The sequence below is a fragment of the Pristiophorus japonicus genome, chromosome 17 (genome assembly GCF_044704955.1).
Source record: "Pristiophorus japonicus isolate sPriJap1 chromosome 17, sPriJap1.hap1, whole genome shotgun sequence".
Taxonomy (NCBI): Eukaryota; Metazoa; Chordata; class Chondrichthyes; family Pristiophoridae; genus Pristiophorus; species Pristiophorus japonicus.
The window spans coordinates 5,369,104-5,394,720 of NC_091993.1; the positions used below are offsets into that span (position 1 = coordinate 5,369,104).

At 42.1% G+C, this 25,617-nt stretch overlaps 1 long non-coding RNA gene across 1 annotated transcript in view; it reads right to left on the reverse strand.

Annotated features, from left to right (window-relative positions):
* Positions 1–492: 492 nt before the first annotated feature.
* Positions 493–25,617, reverse strand: part of LOC139228109 (uncharacterized) — a 305,918-nt gene continuing 280,793 nt past the window's right edge. The window contains exon 3 of the long non-coding RNA XR_011587501.1: positions 493–506. This is a non-coding gene — a long non-coding RNA (uncharacterized lncRNA). The remainder of the gene's footprint in view (positions 507–25,617) is intronic.

Genomic DNA, 25,617 nt, shown 5'->3' on the forward strand with positions numbered 1-25,617 from the left:
GAGCAGTTTTCAATAGATGGAGACCATCATTATGGTGCATTACATATTTGATGTGTAAAAAATTGGCCATTTTCTAAACCATAACTGTGTTTAAATAGGCCAAAAGAAAGGAATCAATTGGAAAGATTTAGGTCATGAGGCTTTGAGATTACTTGCTTTCTATGCATGCTCCTGCCAATATGGTTTATATTGAATCACAAAAAGAACTGAGTTCGAAATTGCAAAGCCACATTGAAGGAAGCATCTCTCCTCATTAGTTTAAGAGCAGTTCCAATACGGTATTCCACTTCCAACTCCAATTTTACCAACATCTACCCCTTTTGTCTAAGATATATTAAGAATTCAAGTTAGCCATCTCCACTAACCCAGTCTGGCAAGGATGGTCAGTCTCACTCCACCGTGGAATCAAGAGATGATGCTAGGAGTCCCAATCTTCTGCGATCGTGTCGTCCATTGAATTCATAAATGTCCCAAATTTTCTGGAGCGGGACATCTCACAGTGCGACCTGTTTGTTAGACAATTTATATATTAATAACGACGTGAGCATTAATCTTGCTGTCAGAATTATAAAGGGAATATTTAATCTGAATTTTAAAAAAACTCAATTTCATCTGAATAGAAATGATATTGTCCTTTGTATATAACACTGCGGGCTGGATTTTCGGTTGTCTATAGCCTCAGTTAACAGCCAGAGGGGGCATTAATGCGAATGTTAGAGCTTAACGACTGGGTGCGCAGCTTTTAGCGCTCCGACACAAAATTCATTATAAGCTCAACGGGGGCACAAACCATTAGCGCCTGGCTACTGACGACCACTCCGATCATGAGGTATTCCTGGCGCAATGCACACACTTGCGCCCCGGTCGGTAAATTCGGTACATGTGCCTCATTGAGTGCCCGCCAATAACAACGTCTGGGAAAACAGGCTTGCAGAGTCGTTAACTGGTGGCTACTTAAAGGGATGAGGAAGTGCATCCCTCGGAGGTTATAGTCAGTGCAACGTTTACACACAGCACGGTGCATGAGCCTCCGAGTTTGCAGCAGCAGACAGACATAACAGTGCAGCCTGCAAACAAGCGACTTTGCAAACTTTAATGGGTGCATTACTATGCCGCACCTTTAAGAGTCGGCTTTTCCCGGGATCTGATTCTGAGTTCCGTGCATGCACAATGGGTCCGTAAAATGTGCTGATCAAACTTTTGTTAGCAACCCCAGGTCTGGTGTGCTGCGGCTGAATTAGTGCCCCCATCAGCTCTTCAACCCATTCTGACGAATTTCTGGGCGGGAGGCAGAAACCTTTTCAGGGCGCTAAAATTCCTCGCTCTGCCTTCATTAACATAGAAACATAGAAACATAGAAAATAGGTGCAGGAGTAGGCCATTTGGCCCTTCGAGCCTGTACCACCATTCAATAAGATCATGGCTGATCATTCACCTCAATACTCCTTTCCTGCTTTCTCCCCATACCCCTGGATCACTTTAGCCATAAGGGCCACATCTAACTCCCCCTTGAATATATCCAACGCCACAACAGAGATGTAACCGAATTTCTCCCCCTGTGTCTTTGCTCAAAACCTGAGTATCAAGCTCTAGGTTTTTTTTATATGTCTTCAGTCCAGGCGATTAAACTCCATTGTGAGGTAGACATCCACCACTGAGCTGTCTATATAGTACTCCCAACCCGCTACATGGTTTGTCCCAGAATATCAGACATTCGTTGCTTTACGTATTAAGTCTGTTGTACTCACAAGGAGATAGTGCATCAAAGCAGACTGTGAGAACAGTACATTCTATGTCCAAAAAGGCATAGAAGGCAAGGAGGAACCAGCCTCTGCTGAGCTTGCATATGAAGAATTAACTGGAAGTGAAACATATAACAGTATAACAAGTAAGCACATAAAAAAGCTAAAAACGATAGACATCCTTCTAAAAGCGTGTTATGAACTGCAGGACCCGGCTCTTGAAGTCAAATAAAAATAAATCTGAGAGCGTAGAGAACGTTCTGAAAACTTAAGTAAAAAAAACTGAGCTTTAATGCAGGGTCTGGGCCTTTATATCGGGCAGGAGCTGGGAAGGCCATATTGGGGGGAGTACCTATGAGGTCAAGTAAAAACCATATCATCCTCCAGAACCAATCAAGGGTTGTATAAGTTCGAATGATGTGTGAGGAATACCTGTATGATAATAAACAGTTATGTGTCCACATTGCTCAATTAACTCAAAGCCATATAGGTGCAGGATTAGGCCATATGGCTGCTCCACCATTCAATGAGATCACGGCTGATCATCGACCTCAACTCACTTTCCTGCCCAATCCCCATATCCCTCGATTCCCCTAGAGTCCAAAAATGTATTGATCTCAGCCTTGAATATACTCAACTACTCAACATCCATAGCTCTCTGGGACAGAGAATTCCAAAGAGTTCCAACCCGCTGAGTGAAGAAATTCCTCTTCATCTTAGTCTTAAATGGCCTACCCCTTATCGTGTGATTATGCCCCATTGTTCTAGTATAGTTTATCTAAGTGTATTGTTCTGGCAGTAAAGGCAGCACAAAGCATTATTAGAAGAGGCCACAAGACCCTTTGCTAAAGGATCATATTCCATGAGCTTCTGCTCTATAATAACTCCATCATCTGGGGAGTCATTTCCAGGAAATGTTTTGTCAACATTTTCCACCTTGAGGGCCTAGGTTAGTAATGCCCTTACCTCATCACGGGGGCCACAATTACTAGCTTTGACTCTTTCAGACACATCTTTTATCATTGATTTTCTTCATATACATTTTTATTTGCTTCAGGTTCAAGGTAATACTGCAATCAAGATGGTTTGCATTTTTATCCTTAAGTTTGTTTTTTAAATCTCTCGGATGTGTATTCTGGAAGGATGTTGGGCAAAGGACCTTGCTAGATAAGGAATGGATGCATGAACACAACCAAGGATGTTAGAAAAAAGATTCTCGACCCATAGAATGATAAACATTTAGAACAATGTGCAAGGAAAGATATTAGAGCCAAAAGCGTCAGTAATGTTTATTAAATGCAGCTGGATACTAGACTGGGCGTGTTGCAATATTAGAGCATTGAATTGAATGGTGTTGTGTATCTGTAAAGCATGCACTCCCATGTTCTGCCACCAGGGAGCTCATCCCCTGAAGTCCCAAGGGATCCCAGCATCCCTTAGGAGCACTGTATATAAGCCGGCCCCTAAGGCCTGTTCCTCACTCTGGAGTGTCTTATTAAAGTCTGAGGTCACTGTTACTTTAACCTCCCTGTGTGCAGCCTCATCTGTGTTAGGAACACAATAAATGGCTTTTGACTTTCTTTTCTGTTCTTCTGTAAAGTTAACTCGACTCACTTAAACCTGAACCACCAGCAACACCACAATTTTCTAAGTATCACTGACAAAATATCATAACCTTGCCTACACCGATAAGAATTACTAACTGACAGTACTCTGATTACAACAAGATCATAACAGAAATCCCACATCGCTTTTTTTGAAACTTACAGGTTTTCCTGTTTCAAGGATATGTCTGTGTTAAACTTATTTAGGCTTAACTATTCCAACGCACTCCTGGCTGGCCTCCCACATTCTAGCCTACATAAACTAGAGGTGATCCAAAACTCAGCTGCCCATGTCCTAACTCGCACCAAGTCCCGCTCATCCATCACCCCTGTGCTCGCTGACCTACATTGGCTTCCGGTTAAGCAATGCCTCGATTTCAAAATTTGCATCCTTATTTTCACATCCCTCCATTGCCTCGCCCCTCCTTATCTGCAGATGGTTTTAGGGGACAATCTAATTAGGGGGATAGATAGGGTTCTCTGCAGCTGAGAGCGTGCGTCCCGAAGGCTGCCAGGGTAAAGGGCATCTCCTCTGGGCTGGAGAAGAAATTGGAGTGGGAGGGGAAAGTTCCAGTTGTCGTTGTACACATCGGTACCAATGACATAGGTAGGACTAAGAAAGAGGTTCTGCTGAGAGAGTTTCAACAGCTTAGGACTAAATTGAAAAGCAGAACTACAAAGGTAATAATCTCTGCACTATTACCTGAGCCACGAGCAAATTGGCATAGGGTCAATAGAATCAGGGAGATGAATGGGTGGCTCGGAGGTTGGTGTGGGAGAAGTGGGTTTTGATTCGTGGGGCACTGGCACCAATAGTCGGGAAAGAGAGAGTTGTTCCGTGGGGACGGACTACAGCTGATCTATGCTGGGACCAGAATTCTAGCGAACCGAATAACTAGGGAGGTAGACAGGGCTTTAAGCTAAAAAGGGGGGGAAGGGAGGATGGTCACAGTGGAGAGAAATCTAGAATGCTAATGAGAAAAGAAAAGGAAGGAATGCAGGAAAGTGATTGTGGTAAGGATAACCAGATTATGTCAGGAAGGGACAGAGCATACAAACAAAAGAGTGCACTAACAAATAGGGTCCAGGTAAGAAAAAATAGTAATAAGACAAATAGGGCTATAGTACAAAATGTTAAGATGTCTAATAATGTTAAAAAGACAAATCCAACAGCATTGTATCGGAATCTACAAAGCATCTGTAATGAGGTAGATGAATTAACAGCGCAAATAGATGTGAACAGATACGATATAATTACAATTACGGAGACATGATTGCAGGGTGACCAGGGTTGGGAACTGAATATCGAAGGATATTCGATATTTAGGAAAGACAGGCAAAAAGGAAAAGCGGGTGATGAGGCGTTGTTAGTAAAGGATGAAATCAGAGCAATAGTGAGAAAGGACATTGGCTCAGATAATCAAGATGTAGAATCGGTCTGGGTGGAGCTAAGGAGCACCAAGGGGCAGAAAACATTGGTGGGAGTTGTCTATAGGCCTCCAAACAGTAGTAGATGGCATCAAACAGGAAATTAGAGATGCATGCAACAAGATTACTGTTATATATGAATAAAGAGTCAGACTGAACACTGTGAGCTCAAAGTAAAGTGTGACCGTAGTCTTTTATTGCAGGTCTCCAGAGTGCCTCTCCAGCCTGTGATGCCTCCTTAAGTACCTGTGCTCCCAAAGGATTGTGGGATCCTTTGGGACTCCAGGGGATGAGCCCTCTGGTGGCTGTACAAGGTATATACAAGTTTACATATATAACAACACTCCCCGCCCCCCCCCGCCCCACAAAAGTCAACAGTGTAACTATTTACTAGGTGAGTCGATCTGGGGCCTTACTTTCCCTGGTTGATCGTCTTGGTGCAAAAGCTGGTTTTGGTGAATCGTTTGTTGGGCCCTCGCTGGCCTGCTGTGCAGCTGGCCTTACTGGGCTGCCTGGTGTGGTGAGTCCTGCTGGGCTGCTGCGGGTGATGGGTTCTGCTTCGTGGTCAATCGCGGTGTCGGTTGCACTGATGTGTATGTTGGGGGGTCAAAGAAGGTAGGGTCCAAGATTTGGTCTAAGTGTTTCCGGTCAATGAGTCCATTTGAAAGTTTGACCCGAAACACCCTGCTCCCCTCTTTGGCCACGACAGTGCCGGGAAGCCACTTGGGACCTTGTCCATAAGTCAACACAAATACAGGATCATTGATTTCAATTTCACGTGACACATTTGTGCTATCATGATATGTATTTTGTTGAAGCTGCCTGCTCTCTACCTGTTTATGTAGATCAGGGTGAACTAATGAGAGCCTTGTCTTAAGTGCCCTTTTCATGAGCAGTTCAACAGGTGGAATCCCAGTGAGCGAGTGGGGTCTCGTGCGGTAGCTAAGCAGGACTTGGGATAGGCGACTCTGCAGTGAGCCTTCAGTTACCCTCTTCAAGCCCTGCTTGATAGTTTGCACTGCTCTCTCTGCCTGACCATCGGATGTTGGTTTGAACGAGGCAGATGTAACATGTTTGATCCCGTTACGGGTCATGAACTCTTTGAACTCAGCACTGGTAAAACATGGCCCATTGTCGCTCACAGGACATCAGGTAGTCCGTGCGTGGCAAACATGGCCCACAAGCTTTCAGTGGTGGCAGTGGACGTGCTTGCCAACATTATCTCACATTCAATCCATTTGGAGTATACATCTACAACCACAAGGAACATTTTACCCAAAAACGGGCCTGCATAGTCGACATGGATTCTGGACCACGCTTTGGAGGACCAAGACCATAAGCTTAGTGGCGCCTCTCTGGGTGCATTGCTTAATGGTGAGCATGTGTTACATCTGTGCACGCAGAACCCTAGGTCCGCATCAATACCGGGCCACCACATGTGGGATCTGGCTATTGCTTTCATCATTACGATGCCTGGGTGAATACTGTGGAGGTCACTGATGAAAATGTCCCTGCCCTTCTTGGGGACCACTACCCAATTGCCCCACAGAAGACAGTCTGCCTGAAAAGACATTTCATCTTTGCACCGCTGGTACGGCTTTATCTCTTCCTGCTTTTCTAATGCGACACTGGACCAGCTCCTGTGAAGCACACAATTTTTTACTCGGGACAGTAATAGGTTCTGGTTCGTCTAAGTCTAATCTGTCGGGCTGTGATGGGTGATTGCTCACTCTCAAATGCTTCCATAACCATGACTAAATCTGTGGGCTGCGTCATTTCCACCCCCGTGGTGGGCAATGGCAGCCTACTGAGAGCATCGGCACAGTTTTCTGTGCCTGGCTTGTGGTGGATAGCATAATTGTATGCGGACAACATGAGCGCCCCTCTCTGGATGCGAGCCGATGCATTCGTATTTATCCCCTTACTCTCGGAAAACAGGGATATTAGTGGCTTATGGTCAGTTTTCAATTCAAATTTTAGCCCAAACAGATATTGATGCATTTTCTATACCTCATAGACACATGCTAACGCTTCTTTTTCAATCATGCTGTAGGCTCTTTCAGCCTTAGACAGACTGCTGGATGCATAAGTAACCGGTTGCAATTTCCCAGATTCATTAGCTTGTTGCAATACACACCCGACACTGTACGATGACGCATCACATGCTAGTACCAAACGCTTACATGGATCATACAACACAAGCAATTTGTTTGAGCATAACAATTTTTTAGCTTTTACAAAGGCATTTTCTTGGCTTTTGCCCCAAACCCATTTGTCTCCTTTACGCAGTAAGGCTTGCAGTGGTTCTAACAGTGTGCTGAGACCCGGTAAGAAATTATCAAAGTAGTTCAGGAGTCCTAGAAACGACCGCAGCTCCATCACGTTCTGTGGCCTCGGTGCATTCTCGATTGCCTCCGTCTTTGAATCGGTGGGCCTGATGCCGTCCGGCGCGATTCTTCTCCCCAGGAACTTCACTTCAGGCGCCAGGAAAACGCACTTCGAGCATTTTAACCTGAGCCCCATGCAGTTGAGACGACTAAAAACCTCCTCCAGGTTCTGCAGATGCTCGACTGTATCCCGACCTGTAACCAAGATGTCGTCCTGGAAGACCACCATGTGCGGGAGTGACTTCAGTAGGCTTCCCATGTTTCTCTGGAATATCGCCGCGGCTGATCGAATTACAAATGGACAACTGTTATAAATGAAGAGACCTTTGTATGTGTTGATGCAGGTGAGGCCCTTTGATGATTCCTCCAGCTCCTGTGTCATGTAGGCCGAGGTCAAGTCCAGCTTCGTAAATGTCTTTCCTCCCGCCAGCGTACCAAAAAGGTCATCAGCCTTTGGTAGTGGGTATTGATCCTGCAGGGAAAAACAATTGATAGTTACTTTGTAATCACCACAGATTCTGATGGTGCCGTCTCCCTTGAGGACTGGAACAATCGGGCTGGCTCACTTGTTGAATTCGATTGGCAAAATGATGCTCTCTCTTTGATGCTGGTCTAGCTTGATCTCTATCCTTTCTCTCATCATGTACGGTACTGCTCTCGCCTTGTGATGGATGCGTCGTGCCCTGGAATTTGGTGGATCTGCACTTTTGCTCCTTGGAACTTCCTGATGCCTGGTTCGAACAGCGAAGGTAACTTGTTTAAGACCTGCGCACACGAAGTGTCGTTAGCGGACGAGAGCGCTCGGACGTCATCCCAGTTCCAGCATATCTTTCCCAGCCAGCTCCTGCCGAACAGCGTGGGACCATCGCCCGGTACCACCCAGAGTGGTAGCTTGTGCATCGCTTCATCATAGGAGATCTTTACAGTAGCACTGCCAATTACGGGAATCAGTTCCTTTGTGTAAGTTCTCAGTTTCGTGCGAATGGGAGTCAAGACTGGCCTTCAGGCCTTGCTGCACCACAATTTTTTGAAAGTCTTTTTGCTCATAATGGACTGGCTCGTGCCCGTGTCCAGCTCCATTGACACCAGGTGTCCATTTAATTCAACCTTCAGCATTATCGGGGGACACCTTGTGGTAAATGTGTACACCCTATGTACCTCTGCCTCCTCGGTCTGAGGCTCTGGTTCATCATGATCCACCATGGATCTGTCCTCCTCTGCAACATGGTGATTTGCAGGATTAACAGGGTTTGCAGCTCGCCTGCACATATCTTGGAGGTGTCCCATTGTTTCACAGCCCTTGCAAACGTATCCTTTGAATCGGCATGAATGGAAATGATGATCACCCCCACAGCGCCAACAAGGTGTTAATGGCCTTGCATTCATCACCCTTGATGGTGGATTCTGAGACATCTGTGGACGTGCAGCTGCAGGCATGTGGGGCCTGCCTTGGACTTTGCGATTTGAAAACATCATCACTTTGTTCACAGTACTTGTAGCAGCACTCGTGTGCTGAGAGATTTGCTTAGTATTGTCAGTGGTAGCAATGAACACCCTGCTATGGCTTTACTCAAGGTTGGGGTCTCTACAGTCAAAAGTTTGAGAAGTATGGTTTCATGGCCAATGCCAAGTATGAAAAAGTCTCTGAGCATGTGCTCCAAATGTCCTTCAAATACACAATGTCCTGCAAGGTGTCTTAGCTCGGCGATATAACTCACCATTTCCTGGCCTTCAGACCTTTTGTAGGTGTACAACCGGTATCTCGCCATCAGAACGCTTTTCTTCGGGTTCAGATGCTCCCGGACCAGTGTGCACAAATCATCGTACAATTTCTCTGTGGGTTTCGCTGGAGCAAGCAGATTTTTCATGAGGACAGATGTTGGTGCTCTGCAGACAGTGAGGAGAATCGGCCTTCATTTGGCAGTGTTCACTTCTCCTTCCAGCTCGTTGGCCACGAAGTATTGGTCGAATCACTCCACGAAGGTTTCCCAATCATCTCCCTCCGAGAATTTCTCCAGGATGCTCGCTGTTCTCTGCATCGTTGGGTTCGTCATCTATATCTCGTCGCCAGTTGTTATGTATGAATAAAGAGTCTGACTGGATACTGTGAGCTCAAAGTAAAGTGTGATCTTAGTCTTTTATTGCAGGTCTCCAAAGTGCCTCTCTAGCCTGTGAGGCCTCCTTAAGTACCTGTGCTCCCAAAGGATTGTGGGATCCCTTGGGACTCCAGGGGATGAGCCCTCTGGTGGCTGTACAAGGTATATACAAGTTTACATATATAACAGGTACTACACTAATCATAGGTGACTTTAATCTACATATAGACTGGCCAAACCAAATTAGTAATAATACTGTTGAAGATGAATTCCAGGAGTGTGTATGAGATGGTTTTTTTAGACCAGTATGTTGAGGAGCCTACTAGGGAACAGGCTATCCTAGATTGGGTATTATGTAATGGGAAGGGGTTAATTAACAGTCTTGTTGTGCGGGGTCCTTTAGGTAAAGAGTGACCATAACATGATTGAAATCTTTATTAAGATGGAAAGTGAAGTAGTCCAATCCGAAACTAGCATCCAAAATCTAAACAAAGGAAACTACGAAGGTATGAGGAATGAATTGTCTATGATAGATTGGGAAGGTTCATTAAAAGGCATGATGGTGGATAGGCAATGGCTAATATTTAAGGAACAAATGCATGAATTGCAACAGTTATACATTCCTTTCTGGCGTAAAAACACAAAAGAGAAAGTGGCCCAACCATAGCTAACAAAAGAAATGAAGGATAGTATTAGATTCAAAGAGGAGTTATACAAAGTTCCCAGAAAAAGTAGCAAGCCGGAGGATTGGGAGCAGTTTAGAATTCAGCAAAAAAGGACCAAGAGATTGATTAAGAGGGGGAAAATAGTGAGAGTAAACTTGCAAGGAACATAAAAACCGACTGCAAATGTTTCTACAAGTATGTAAAAAGAAAAAGATTAGTGAAGACAAATGTAGGTCCTTTACAGACAGAAACGGGAGAATTTGTAATTGGATACAAGGAAATGGCAGAACAATTAAATAAATACTTTGGTTCTGTCTTCATGGAAGAGAACACAAATAACATTGCAGAAATGCTAGGGAACCAAGCAAGAGCAAGAGCAATTAAAGGAAATGATTATTAGTAAGAAAATAGTGCTGGAGAAACTAATGGGACTGAAGGCCAATAAATCCCCAGGACCTGATGATCTGCATCCCAGAGTACTAAAAGAGGTAACCATGGAAATAGTGGATGTATTGGTTGTCACCTTCCAAAATTCTATAGATTATGGAACAATTCCTACAGATTGGAGGTTGGCAAATGTAACCCCACTATTTAAAAAAGGAGGGAGCGAGAAAACAGGGAACTACAGACCGGTTAGCCTGACATCATAGTAGGGAAAATGCTGGAGTCTATTATAAAGGATGCGATAATGGCACACTTAGATAATATCAACGGGATTAGACAATGTCAACATGGATTTATGAAATGAAAATCATGTTTGACAAACCTACTGGATTTTTTTGAGCATGTAACTGATAGAATAGATAAGGGAGAACCAGTGGATGTAGTGTTTTTGGACTTTCAGAAGGCCTTTGATAAAGTCCCACATAAGAGGTTAGTGTGCAAAATTAAAGCACATAGGATTGGAGGTAATGTATTGGCATGGATTGAAAATTGGTTAACTGACAGGAAACAGAGATAGAAATAAACGGGTCTTTTTCGGGGTGGCGGGCAGTGACTAGTGGGGTACCACAGGGATCAGTGCTGGGGCCCCAGCTAGTCACAATATATATATATATAAATGATTTGGATTAGGGAACCAAATGTAATATTTCCAAGTTTGCTGATGACACAAAACTAGGTGGGATTGTGAGTTGTGAGGAGGTTGCAAAGACGCTGCAAGGTGATTTAGATAGGTTGAGTGAGTGGGCAAACACATGGCAGATGCAGTATAACGTGGATAAATGTGAAGTTATCCACTTTGGTAGGAAAAACATAAAGACAAAGTATTATTTAAATGGTGATAGTTTGGGAAATGTCGGGGTACAGAGGGACCTGGATGATCTTGTACACCAGGCATTGAAAGCAAACCTGCAGGTGCAGCAAGCAGTTAGGAAGGCAAATGGTATGTTGGTCTTCATTGCAAGAGGATTTGAGTACAGAGCAAGGATGTCTTACTATGGTTACACAGGGCCTTGGTGAGACCGCACCTGGAGTATTATGTGCAGTTTTGGTCTCCTTACCTAAGAAAGGATATACTTGCCATAGAGGGAGTGCAGTGAAGGTTCACTAGACTGATTCCTGGGATGGCAAGACTGTCATATGAGGAAAGATTGGGTCGACTAGGCCTGTATTCACTAGAGTTTAGTAGAATAAGAGGGGATCTCATTGAAACGTACAAAATTCTGATGAGGTTGGACAGATTGTATGCGGGGAGGATGTTTCTACTGGCTGGGAAGTCTAGAACAAGGGGGTCACAGTCTCAGGATACGGGGTAGGAAATTTAGGACCGAGATGAGGAGAAATTTTTTCATTCAGAGGGTGGTGAAACTGTGGAATTCTTTACCACAGAAGGCTGTGGAGGCCAATTCACTGAATATATTTAAGAAGGAGATAGATAGATTTCTAGACACAAAAGGCATCAAGGGGTATGGAAAAAAAGCGGGAATATGGTGTTGAGATAGAGGATCAGCCATGATCATATTGAATGGTGGTGCAGACTCAAAGGGCCGAATGGCCAACTATTGCTTCTATTTTCTATGTTTCTATCTCTGTAATCTCCTCCAGCCCCACAACCCCGTGAGATATTTGCGCTCCTATAATTCTGCCCTCTTGAGCATCCCTGATTATAATCGCTCAACCATAGGTGGCCGTGTCTTCTGTTGCCTAGGCCCTAAGCTCTGGAACTCCGTGCCTAAACCTCTCCGCCTCTTTACCTCTCTTTCCTCCTTCAAGACGCTCCTTAAAACATACCTCTTTGACCAAGCTTTTGTTCACCTGCGCTAATTTCGACTTAGGTGGCTCGGTGTCAAATTTTTATCGCATAATATTCCTGTGAAGCACCTTGGGACGTTTCACTACTCTAAAGGCGCTATATAAATACAAGTTGTTGTTGTTATTTAGCTTGCCCGAAGCCTTATCACTTGAGTTGCATTCTGTTCCATTTACTAACCTGGTAAATTATTTTGCAAGGAAATGTGTCTGGACATTTCTCCTTTCCCTGCAAGCTGATGTTACAGCAAGCAAAACCGTGCATCAGCAATATTCTTTTATCATTTTAAACCACAGTCCAGTGCCACCTGGTGCATGCAAGTGAAGAAGTTTCAATTTTACAGAACACCGAAGTTAATTTGACGGCAACACTTTTATTTGATAAAGAATGACTGTTAGGTGGGGAAATGCAACCTCACAAGCCTTGCTACTCTCGACAAACTTATGAACCACTCTTAAAAGGTTTGTTGACATTTTTCATTGCTGAAATACCAATATCTAAAAGCTGAATGTTCTTGCCCTCTGCTGATCACATTTGGATAGCACCGTACATCTTGAGAGATGCCGCAGTCTGCTTTGGCTGGTTTCGGCTGTCCATTTCCACTTCCCATATTTTAAGAATTTTCAGCAAACTGTCTGGTGGAGTTGAGGAGTCTTCATTCAACATCTAGTAGTAATCCATAAAGCATACTATTTAGATGCCACAGCACATTACAAATGTGCTGAGGTTCCAAACACATATTCCTACAGGTCAATACTGAAATTTGTAAATTCTTGAAGGATTAAATAAGTGAATGTAACATTCCAACAGTCCTATTGATCTGTTTTGCAGTTACAAAAGATTTGCTTCAGTTAAGCAGGTCAGAGCTGACAGACTTCAAATTAAATTTCATTTTTTATTGAATTGAGGAACAATTTATTAAATCAAAATCACACGTTGTAATCTGATTTTTTTTTTTACTTTCTGATCTCCTTGGTATGTGCCACCTTTGAAAAATTCCAAGTTAGAGCTTGACACGCTTTCCTCTCAATTGCCTTTTGTATTAAGTTAAAAAAAAAGAGGAAATTGCTGTGCTGTTTAGAAAGAGTAGGCTTTGGGCCTTGCAAGCACAATAAGTACATTACTGATCTAAGTATTCCCGTGTGCATGGGTCTGTAGCACACTTATAATGTAAGTGGAGAGTATTTACTCCTTATGGTATGTTAAGGCTATAATGTTCTCTTAGTATTTGAGAATTCCCACATTTTTTCATCCCACATCCTTTTATCCCTACATTAAATCATTTTAAAAGTTGTCAATGGTTTGTGACTGGCATGCTTACCTCAGAGAAGTGACGATAAAAATATCTTAACTGCCTACACATGGTATGACCTTTAAAAATAATTCCATATGTGCTTTGGCTAAACTACCACTGCACTCTTCAAAGGTTAATGGCCTAGAAATTCAGGTGCGCCAATTTGTGGGCACCTTACCCGCACAATGTTAACCACAGTGTCAAATGAGGAAGCCCGAGGAGTCCCAGATTTTGGACTCCGGACCTCGTCATGATGTGGATGGCGCTGTGGTAGGCTCGTGCACAGGTCAGTGTTCCAATTTCCAGGTACGTGATTGGGTTGGAGGTGTCTGGAGGAAGAATGGATGGACCTTGGAGTCCGTGATTGGCGTTCGGTGGGATAGGAAGCTCACAGACCTTAGAGGTACTGTTGTGGGCGGGTGGGGGGGGTGGGTGCCGGGGTTTGGCTACGTAGATCACAGACCTCAGGAGTGCTGTTGGGGGTCAGGATGGAAGATTGCAAATCTGGGGTGCAATGTTCCTCTCATTTTTTGGGGGTGCGCGGCCACTTTAAGGGGCAGCGCAGCCATTCGCCACGCATGTGCAAAATTTAACAGTGGAAAAGTCAGCCCAGGGCTGCAACTTTGAGTCCAATATTTTTTCCAGACTAAATGAATATGGAATACAGTAAACGGAATGTAGGACAACTAATAGTTAATTGTAGAGATCATCTAATAAGTATATCCTTATAACCTACTCATATTAGGCCTTCATTATTCATAAGTTATGAATCTTCAGACTAGTGAAATTATCCTGTCAACCAATTGCTTTGTAAAAAGCACTTTATTCCGCTTGCCAACACTACTCTTCCCCACAGAAACTATTTTCAATAGAAACACATTAATGTGAGAAGTGACAATGTTATGTGTTCAGTTAAAAATTGCTTGAGCAATAATTATTCAATTTGCAATCAACTACAACTATACACATCTGCAAATAACATTATTCCCAGATAATAATTTTCCTAATAATTGCAATTTTCTATGCCTCAAACCACCTTTTTTAATCATTGAAAATATTTATCTTAATTGGATAGTGCTGAGTAACATGTTTCAGAATGCATATGTTCAACTGAGAAACATTGCACAATCCATACATCCAGGCTTGGTTTAGACCGGGTTGATCATCAGTAAATTACACTGTATGCTTTTATTTGCTAAATGGCCCGTGCAATTAACAGTAATACAATTGCAAAGGAAATTAACTTTGATCTAGATATCTAAATTTAAATATCGTTCTAGTCAACAGCTATAAAGGCACATACTATCACTGTGCCAGCATGTGAACACTGATTGGTCAGAGGAGAGAGAGAGGACAAAGACTGCTAGAGTGAGGCCCAGTTCAACATCCACATCAAGGGCACTTAGGTATTCGTGCATGTATAGAAAACAGTTCATTTCCCTGCATTGGGAGTATACAGGAATTCAGGAACAAGAGTAGGCCGTTCAGCACCTCGAGCCTGTTCCGCCATTCATAAGGTAACATTGAATTTAACCCTATGGGTATGTCTTCAGTGATCACTTCATTATCTACAAAAAGCAAGAATTCTATGAATCCAAGTACCAAGAAGATAAATATCTATCCTTCATATTTGTTCTCATAGTAAAATATTTCCCCCAGTTGTTAGACCCCCGTCATTTTTGAACAAACAAACTTTCGTTCTTTGCTACCAAAGGTGCCTACTTACTCATACCTGCCAACCATCAGTGTTTAAAATTAACAGTCAGTGTTTCAACTCAATCTGTCAGCTTGTTAGCATGTCACACAAAAGGAAATTGCTTTTTACCCTGCTCGATCGATGATTGTCAATATTAATTGTCAGTATTAATTGTCAGATTAGTTGGAGGGTGGGACTGGAGTTTGTCAAAATGGCTGGAGGGCGAGACTGGCGGCTTTGAGAACCAATCAGAACAGCTGTGAGATGGGCCAGAAGGGCATTAGTATTAGGTGACATTTTCATCCACTATTGCGCATGAACCTGAGAAAAAAAAATTATATCAGCTGATGATTCCTGAGTCACAGCTGATGTAGCATTTGGCCTCCAAACAATTTATGCTCAACAAATATACTTTTAAAATATTGGCTTTAAAAGCTTTATTTTCCACAAAGCAATATTCTCTGCTGGGACCTGTTTTGTTTTTAATTTATTTAAATTATTGGAACATAGGACAAGAGAAATTAGGGGGAATGCCCAACTGTGTGAAAGAATACAGCAAATTTTAGGACTGGGCTGTTTAGCTGAGTGGGCAGATAGGTGGCACAGACAATTCAATTGAAAGAACTGTGAAGTACATTTTGGGAAAAAGGAAAAGTGAAAAAAAGTATACCCTAAATAAATTGGAGTTTTTGGATAGACCATGAGGTAAATCATTTTTGTACAGGTGGACATTTTTTACCTTGGGCATATAGAAAAATGGGAACAGCAATGATAGGAGTCCATACCATGGGTGACAAAGCTCAATGACTGAGGGTGACATTGTGAATGTGGATTGACCCAGTCAGTTGCTATGTGGAAATAAAATTAAGTAACATTATAAGAGTTGTTTGTCATTTTGGTGGTGTTGCCTCACACCCCATTGGCTATAACTGCCTTAACTAAGTAGCTTATAATGTCAGAACAAAATGGGGACAATATTTGAGATCCATGGCAGAGTAAAATTGTTATAGTCATGAATGGAAGCACCGTCAGTCATATACTGCCAAGTAGTGAATATAGAAGTTGGAGCAGGAAGCAGTGAAAATAGAGCTATGGGTCTAAATGTAGGTGAATTAAAGGAAACATTCTATGCTCCAACCTGTTGGTTAGGTCAGGTAAATCAACATGTTACATTAGGTTCGCTACAAGGATTTCGAGATAATCTGAATCATCAGAGCGCCTAGAAACGAGATCTGGTTCGGCTATTAACTTCTTCCTTGTGCTTGCGGTGGTCAAAATGAGTTCAATCTACAGAATGAGGTTTATTTAACAACTGTGACTGCAAATAGGGGATTAAAATACACAAAAATGGTATCTTTAGAATCTGCTATTTAACTTGCAAAATTCCACTTCCCATATTGACTCACAGAAGTTAGGAGATTTTTCCCAAAATGTATTGCAGTTTTATTTTTTGCCAAGCTGGAGTTTATTATAAGAAATAAAGTGCATGGATTCGATGCCAGAGTTTAAGCATTTTCTATCATTGTCCATCTGTGTCAGTTAAAAACAAGATAGCATCTCTTTGAGAGTTATTAATGTCCAACTTAGTTGGAAACCAAATTCCTTTAACATATGCGGATCCTGTCATCCTTTAATTTACCTTTGGTTTGGAGACAAAAATAACAGCATCAAATCCCTGCGGGCTCGTAACACCCTGACACAGCTTCAAGAAAAAGATAGTGATACGATGATAAAACGTAATAAACACAATATAAAAGCCTTGACCAGCAACAGTGGTGTGTGCCAGTGTAAGCAAATCCCCCACCCAAGGCAAACAAAGAGGCCTAAATTTCAAGGACGTCCACTGAGATGTTCTGAAGAGGGAGAAAAAACTTTAGGCCGCAACCCCTGCATGTCAGCTGGACAGTAAGTGATGAACGTGTTTGTAGGAAAATATTTTTGCTCGGTTCAAATCAGTAAGGAATTGATTATGGGACCTGTGTACAAATTCCAACCCAGTTATTGCAAAAGTCCTTCTTCACTTGCCACAAATCATCTCTGCTGATGTTTTGGTGGAAAAAAATTAGAAAAATTTCAATTTCAGGAACTTTATTATTTTCATTAATCATTGCAGTGCTGTCACCCCTGTCCTTATGGTTTAGCAGGAGATCTATTATATGGTCCATTTACTCTGAACCATATTACCTCATATGTTTTCCTGGCTGACCAAATAAGACTTAAGAGATAAAACAATTTACTGTTCATTATGATCCGTGTCACTGAAATCAATCTATTAACCTCCGTTAACTGGATCTGTGGTGCTATCACGCACACGCGTGCATGCAAAGGAAAAAAAAAATCTGCAGCGGCATGCCCATAAAGTGCGGGCGACGTGTAATTTGCCGAGCAAATACAGCTTCATTTTCTCCCAGCCTCTGCCGCTTCAGCATCTTCAAACAGCCCCTGACCTGTAAAAAATTCTAACAAATTGGCTCCTATTGTGGAGCCAAAGGTGCTAACAATGAGGCGATGGTCGGCTGGTCCCAATGTGCGGAGGGAGAGCTGGGGGGGTCAGCGTCAGTGGACCTGGCAGTATGACAGTAACCCTTTCAGCACTCTGCTTCCCTCCCAGCTTGCTTGCCTTATTTTTTTTTTCTTCGCTCGGCATAAAGCTCTACAGGTTCGGAGAAAGCAGATTGTCCGCCAGGTGTTTCGTCCAACAGGCAGAGTAATTTGGGAGCTGGATGTTCCCAAGTTCCGGAAAGGTCATATGTCGAGAGGTTGGGATTTAGCACTAATCATTCCCTCCTCCCTCCCGCCCCCCCCCCCCCCACAACCCACACCCAAATGCCGCGCTACCTTACAAAACTGCAGGCGTGCAGGCTATCAGACGCCAAGCAGATTCAGCATTCTGCCACAGCCTCAATCGACAATGGGCTTCCCTATGAATGTAAGAGTACTCTGGAGAGGATCGGAAGGGGTTAAAGATGCAGATCAGGCTGCCAGAAGTAATAAGGGGCAAGGGGGAGGGGAGATGGGGGAAATAAAATGGACAACGGAGGGGAGGGAAAGGTTGTCTGTCCCCAGCCAGGATTAAAGACATTTCAATGAAAAAAAAATAAAAGAAAGCAGCTGGATGAAAGGGCCAGTACCCCTATAGAATGAGACAACAGAGGGTGGATTAAAAAAAGAGAGACAAAATGATTTTGAAAAAAGATAATTATGCCTTACAACAATTACGGCAGCTATGAAGTGAAATTATAATAGTCCTTCAAAACTAATTTAAATGTGATGAAAGCGGCTATGCAAGACAGCAGAAAATCATAAGGTTTACGATGCAGATCTCAGCTGCAAAGATAGTGATCAGATTATTCTCTTTACTTGCACGTTACCAGCAGAGCCCATCAGTTTAAGGATCGACAAGCAGTGAAAGGAAGTTTGCAATGACCTAGGAGAATGCAGGGGCTAAAATAAAAACACATAGCCACTGAAGTAGACGAATAATTAACACTGTCTTTGAAATGTCCGTTTAAGTTCCAGTGCAAATTCAAACAACTATCATTCTGCCGGCCAGTGTTTATGTTATTGAATACCGAGAGCATAAAATGCAACAATTTGACTTTCCACGACTGTTCCTGCGCTCACTTTTGAATTTTCCATTTTGCCATTCTGCAAATAGCCATTTTAAAATCCATTTTTTAATACAAAAAATTAAACCAGTGGTTGATTAATTGAAACTGAGAATAAAGTTTAAACATTCAATCTTACCACAGGCAATTATGTTCAAATGCAGTTGGGCATAACACCTACAACAGCACATTATTTAGCACCAGATAAATGAATTACCGGCACTTTTCCGACTGCAATAAAAATTTTATTTATATTGTATAAAATACGCAATCTCATTAAAAAGAGTTTGTAAAATCTTACCATTTATGTACTTTAGGCTTAAAGTATTGTAACATGCCACCAATAATGTCTTGAAAGAATTCTGTTTGCTAATAAATATTGAATCGAGCAATGGCGAATTCGTTATTTTATTTGTTTACCACTCACCATTCTCTCCGCAATTTCCTTCACTCTCCTCGGGGCAGATCTTTGACTTGGAGTGATATTTTAAAATGGGTCTTAATGTCTATCCCGATTTTTATTTCCATTGCAGTCAAATGAAAATAAAAATTGGGAGAGATGTAAAGCAGGCTGCTGATTCGCTATCACCCATTTTACTTATTGCACAAAGTCAAGATCTCCCCCCTTCTTTCTTGAAGTACGTTAGATGCCTTGCTGGGGCACAAGACCCATCGCTCTCTGGTATCTCATCTATGCCATTGCACTCATGTTAACCTTGACATTGGGCATTGGCGGGGGCTATTTAACTATGGGAAGCATCACAATAAAGCCACTTCCTTTCCTCGCCTGCCATCCTCTTCCAGCATGGGTCGCTGAAGAGTAATCAGGAGCTGGGACCACGGCCAATTTTCTCTTCCTCACTTGGGGAGCATTGGGACCCATCGCAGCATTGATATCATTAGCTTGGCTTGGAGCACCAAGATTTAGTGCAGTACGGGTTTTGTTTTCCTAAAGAGGGAAAGCAATCAGCTTTAGCATAGTAAAAGAAAGTGATAAATCATTTGCAATGATGTCAATGAAACGACGCACTCAGTTTGTGATTTCTGCTTATAATCTCAGTCAGTCTTGGTCAGTTAATCTCAATCCCGCTATCACCACTCATTACCAATAGCATTTTTGAGCACAATCACTATTATTAATATGGGGAGAGCATTCTCAAGCCTTACTAAGGCAAATCATTTTGACTTCCCTTTAAATCAAACTTTAAGAAAGCAACAAGTATTGTCTGACGGTCTACAATGATCCCTCATTGGGTGAGTTCTTGCTCTCAACTTGACTCTCGGAGAGAAAAGGAGGGGCCGAACACGAGACCGGTGTTTTCCTCCAGGGAATCGTGCTTGTGCGCCTCCTAGTGGCTGCGTGCAGGGTGTTATTAGATTTGGGGGCAGGTTTTCCCTCTCCAGCCTTTGTCTGGGGAATTAAATTACAGCATGGAAGCAACTAAAAAAGGGCGTGGGGAACAAAGGAAATGAATAATTTTGCATTCGTCCTTTTTGATTTACTTCCATGATTAATTTATTGCAGAAGGGATTGTACCTACCGCAATCCCATTGGACTTTCGCCAGTGCTGGGATTGGGAGGTATAAACAGATACTGTCAGTTTGCAGCCCTGCATTGCCTTCCAGTGTCACTCTGTAATCTGACAGGACAAAAGAGAGGCAAGTACAATTGGCCCAAACATATGTCGCAGTTCTGTAGAATAGGGGTTGGCCTCAGCTGTAAATGCTGCAGTATTATACAGTCAATTTCTCAGGTAGGCAATGGGACACGAGCAATGATAATTGCCTACGATCATTTCTCCTGTTCTGTGTAACAAAGCTCGTCCTTTTCCAAGCATGTTATACACTCGCTCGTTCCAAGCAATATTCGCAGAGTAATTTGGAATAAGTTCTCTATAAACAGCAGCTAGAGAATGCACAATATGCTAATCAACTGAATCATTTGATAGCTTGGAGAGTTTTGTTATTGCATGATATGTTAATTAGCTGAATAATTCTGAAAGAGGCATTTATTGTAAAATATCAATGTCATTTGCACAGCGTACATTCAGCCCAGTGTTCCAGAAGTAGCTTTGGTGGCTGCAGCTTATCGGTGACCACTGTCAGGAGTTTTGACTGAGATCTGATTACGCAGCGGGTGAGTGTTCTGATGGGGTGTTTCCAATTCGCCTGTTTTACAAGAACCAGGTTCCCAAGGATGAGCGAAGTTGCCTCAAAGCCATACCAAACTGATCCGAATCAAACTGAACAAAGATGGGACCATAGAATTTCAAATTAATACTTTGAATGGGTTTTGTTAGGAAGCAAGGGCAAACCTCAACTAATTGAGTGGGTTTCCTGTGAGGGACGTATATCTTCCAGACTCTAGTTTCATAATATTTTAAATGATGTGGTAAGACTGCGATTTAGTTTAGAGGCCTTTTTTTTAAATCTTGTCCATTCGCAGTGAACCACAGCCATGTATATTGGTTGCTTTTTTATTGGGACAGTAGGGATTCACCTTTAACTTTTGAGGTCAGCGAGTTACAACTTCAGCCACTTTACCAGCCATTTGCCACATCCCTGGTGGCCAGTGAGAACAAGATGGATAGCATGCACTGACAGAATTCCACAGGAACATGGCAGATAGAATTTCACTACTGGCACTGAAAATAGCATCCATGTGGGATCACTTACAAACATGCAAGCCGATGGAGGGTATATTGATGTTATTTTAAAAATGGACCCGTAGATTCAAGTCTGAACCCAACGTAAAGCGTAACTTAAGTTCTCTTTCTGATATTCAGAGTACACCTGCGCTGAAGCTCCAATTTCTTCATTCTCTTGATGTGCGTAGTATGTTGAGCAGGTGTGGACTGGAGTGTTTCAGTCAAAGAAGGGTCCATCATACCTCGGGACAGGGGTCGTGCAACCAGGGGCCGAGGCTGGCGGCAAATGGTCCGGGAGAGTTTAACTCAAGTCAGTTCCCCCCCTTGCACCGAATGGCAAGTGGCAACTGGCCAGCAGGAGGAGTGGGATGTCGAACGGAAAGAGGCCACTGCCAAAGATGGGAAGGAATGGTCCTCGGCACTCAGTAAGTGGCTGGAAGGGGATTGGAAGGGCCTCACAGTCAGGGAAGCATGGGAAATCCAAGGCAAGTGAGGGTTTAAACTTTGCTTATTGGGCCCGAAGGAGTACACCAGCTTCTCATGGCCTCACAAGAACTGTTTTAAAAAAAACGTAATTTTCTGGCCATCTTCTGGCTCTTCTTCCCAGCAGGTTGACCTAGCAGGGAAACAACCGTGCCCTGCGCAGGCTTCCGTTAAAATAGCAGTCGGAACCCAATTATGTCATATTTAAAGAAGGACCCCACAGGCTTCCAGGGGGCATCTCTCTCGCCTGCTCAGAAGAGCAGGTTATAGGAACATAAAAATAGGAGTAGGCCATTCAGCCCCTCGAGCCTGCTCCACCATTCAATGAGATCATGGCTGATCTGCGGCTTAACTCCATATACCTGCCATTGGCCCATATCCCTTAATACCTTTGGTTAACAGAAAGCTATCAATATCCGATTTTAAATTAACAATTGATCTATTATCATTTGCCGTTTGCAGAAGAGATTTCCAATCTTCTACTACCTTTTTGTGTAGAAGTGTTTCCTAATTTCACTTCTGAAACATCTGGCTCTAATTTTTAGACTATGTCCCCTAGACTCCCCCAACCAACAGAAATACTTTCTTTCTATCTACCCTATCTGTTTCCCTTAATATCCTGAAAACTTCGATTAGATCACCCCTTAACCGTCTAAATTCTAGAGAATGCAACCCTAATTTGTGTAATCTCTCCTCGCAACTTAACCCTTGAAGTTTGGGTATCATTCTGGTCAACCTACGCTTCACTCCCTCCAAAGCCAATATATCCTTCCTAAGATATGGTGTCCAGAACTGCTCAGTGCTCCATGTGTGGTCTAACCAGAGTTTTAGACCACTGCAGCATAACTTCTACCCACTTGTGTTCTAGTCCTCTAGATATAAAGGCCAGCGCCCCGTTAGCCTTTTCAGGTTAGGTTATGATTGGAATCCATGGGAAGAGAGTGGTAATAGCGTGGCTCAGTCCCAAGGCCATTTTAACAACCCACCGGTGCGATTTCCAGTGGCCAAGCTGGGTAAACGCGGCCCTGAAGTCCCTTTCAGTTAGCTTAGCTCATTTCAACACTGTGAGAACACACATAGATCTTATTTCATATTTATTACATTTCTATTCATGATATTATGACCTTAACTGTTTTAATCTATTCTGACTCACTTCAAATTTGGAATAACTTGGAAAGCATTTCAGGCAAGCTTGTTACTGTCATATCAGTTTTACATTACACTTCCCCCCCCTTGTAAAATAAAAACTCCTTAAACTACGAGAAAGTTATAGGATGAGAATGGGATATTCCATAGATTTTAAAAGTTAATGCTATAGTTCTGATCTATTGTCCACTTGTGCCATTAGGAGTGTATTTATTTTTTAATTAATTGTATGCCTAAATTGGCAAGCAAACAGATACTGTTGCATTAATTTAATGAGCTGACAAATTTATGTCAAAGTTTCTGTGACAGATGATATAAAATATGTTGAATACTTTGGTTCATGTTATCTTTCCCTTTCATACGGCCCTGAAGAGAATTAGTTCCCATGTCTTGCACGATGAACATCATAAATTTATATTTCTAAAAACTGAAGGTCATCTTTTTATATTTTCATTTAATAAATTAAATTGGCAATACATTAGTAAAACTTGTCTTACACAGTCTTTCAGCTTTAAGTTATTGTTGGCATATATGCTTTATAGTAGAAGAATTTATTTTGCCTTTTATTTTCACAACAGTTCAAATGTAATATTCATGCAAATGTATTGTTAACGGAATGCCAACACGATTACCGTGTAAAAGGGAAAACTTTGTATGTGGCACTCATTCAATATTAAACCAAAGACTTTTAAAGAGACAAACTTCTTATTTGAAAAGACAAGCATATTTACTGCACACACTGAGCAAGTCAGATTTTAAAATCAGCATTTAGTAGTAGTTTTTTTGTCTGCCATTTTGGGATATAACTCATAAATGTTACACAGTATTGTTGTTGTTATTAAGGTGGGAGACTTCATTATTTCTCAGGAACATTCTTCCCACTTTGCAAACCAGCGACCAGACAAGGTACTATGCTGCACAGGCTTGATTTAATACACAATTCTCTACCACATACCCCAACAAGGTGCCTCAACAGTGGAATACCCTCTGGTGCACGAGCTTGACATTTATATTCCCCGCATCATCTACTCTTAGTTCAATTGGGAGTGTTAAAACTGGGGGTTAATAAGTTGGTGCTCGTATTTATCTTCCACAAGGAAGAACAGAGCTGTGAAAAATTGTGTTTTATAATGCGTGCCTTATTTTTTGGTTCCACATTTTATTCCTGACGCCAGTTCTTTTATGGATCTCCAGTCTCGATTTGTGAAGTAGCAATATAAGGTTAAAATTTACAACGTGAAAAATGTTGGCAATAATTTCAAAGAAGCAATTGATCAGCACTGCCAGGATAGTATTGTTAATAGAGTTACAGGGCAATTTTCCTTCAATGAGGCATTCAACAATGCTAATTGGGAGTTTGTTTAGTTTTTACAGTGGAGATTGAATGTGAATTCGGAAACTTGACAGGACGTAGTTTTGTGGTGTTTTTTTCATGGAAAAAAATATTCTGTAAATATGCTGCAAATGAGAGCTTCTTCAAATCATTATGCTATCATCAAGAAGCTCAGAAAAGTGAGATATGCCTGAAACGAAGTCATTTCATTAAGGATAAACAAATTTGTTTAGTTTAATCAATCAAGTGGCAGACTGATCGGTATCACTTTGAGGACGGGTTCTCCTTTGCAGCTTTCAAACTATACACCAATCTTATAGCAGGTAGGACAAGAGACAGGCTTGAAATAACAGAACATTTCGGGAGCCAAAATTCTCTGATCTTATTATACTTTTTATTTTGTACAAAAAGCTACCAAAAAATATCAAAGGGTTAAACTTGCACGAGATCCTCGTGAAAGTACTGACCTTAAGGCAGAAGCAGCAACATCAGTCTCACTTCATCTACATATGTTGAGGGTAATTGATAAACTCCAGCACTAACCCCATGGAAAAGAATAAAAATAAAAATATGCTGTTTTTACATCATCAGATTCAATTCTCATCTCAGTAAAATTCACTCAGTGTCACCAAACCAGATATGTGAACCGAACAGTGAGACAGTTCCACAGACATATGGAAAACTTACTCCATTTATATCAAAGTATTAAATGGGTTAAATTGCTAACTGTAAGCTTGGAGAAAATAGGTCCAAAGCATTTAAAATGATTAAATTCATAGAGCTAAGAAACATCATAAATACTGCACGACTGACACTTTTCTATAACGGTTCCTTCTGTTAACTGAGATGAAAGTGGCCTTGAGAGGGAGAAAATGGCCACAAAAGTACCAGCTTTTAAACTCTGAATATTTAATTTACTGATAAAAAGGACCTATTTCCTGCCTGAGCTGCACAAATAAAAAGGCACATCTTAGGAGAGAAGCAATGAGCAGAAAATGACCTTTTGTGAGTAGAGATGAGAGAAGGTGCACAGCTAATCCTGAACGTCTCCTATTGGCTGACTGGTAGTGTAGAAAATGTCTCCATCTGGACTAATCTCCTCTCACTTGGATGAACTGAGACTCTCAGTGTTAACCTGACATTTTACAATAATTACCCTTTCGTCTGACCCGAGCCCAATCTCGCGCTCTCTTATAAATATCTTTGCTTCCAACCCCTTGACTCTTGTGTTAGAGA